Consider the following 819-nt stretch of genomic DNA (forward strand, 5'->3'; position numbering starts at 1 on the left):
GGGTAGGCGGGGGTGGGGGGCCCTCAGCCTGACGGGCCCCTGAGCCGGGCAAGTGCTGGCTGTGCCCCTTCCTTGTCCTCACTTGCTCTGCCCTGCCCCAGTCAGGCCCGTGGAGATGGGGGACCCCCCCAAATCCCCCCACCCCAGCTGTGCCCTGGAGGGACCGAGCAGCGAGTGCTGGTGCCGGGGACTTCGACCCGCTGCAGCACGGCCTGGTCGATGCTGGCCCCGGGCACCGCGGAGCTGGCATGGGGGCAGGGAAGGGAGACCGGGGAGTCACACGTGCCGATCCTCCACCACAGCCGGTGCCGGCAGCACGGCTCGCCTGTGCCCACCCCCAGGCTCTGCAAATGGGCCACACGTGCCCGGCACAACGGGGGACCTCAGGCCACAAAGGCCCCCGCTGTCGTCTCCGGCCCCTGCATGGACCAGGGACCCCCAGCCCGCCCAGCACCCCTTGCCTGGGGTCCCCAGCCCAGGCTGGAGGGGAGCAGGGCAGGAGACCATCGGGCACCCCGAGATGGAGATGGCCCCTGCCCAGTGGGGGCACGAGGGAGAGCAACCGCCCCAGAGACCGGGACCCCCTGCCTCCAAAACCTGCCCCCCTGCAGCCTCCTCCCCAGGGGCTGGACCCCTGCCAGTGTCTCCAGGGGCTCCCACGTGCACCCTGGCACCGGCCCAGGGCATCCCTGCCCCCCAGCCACCACCCCACCACCGCCCAGGACATCCCTGCCCCACAAACACCTGCCCCTCAGGACTTTTGCAGCCTCTAGAGCAGGTCCCAGACCCTGCACACGCAGAGAGGTCCTGGCAGGGCCC

Source organism: Alligator sinensis, unplaced genomic scaffold (assembly GCF_000455745.1).
Source record: "Alligator sinensis unplaced genomic scaffold, ASM45574v1 scaffold1083_1, whole genome shotgun sequence".
Taxonomy (NCBI): Eukaryota; Metazoa; Chordata; order Crocodylia; family Alligatoridae; genus Alligator; species Alligator sinensis.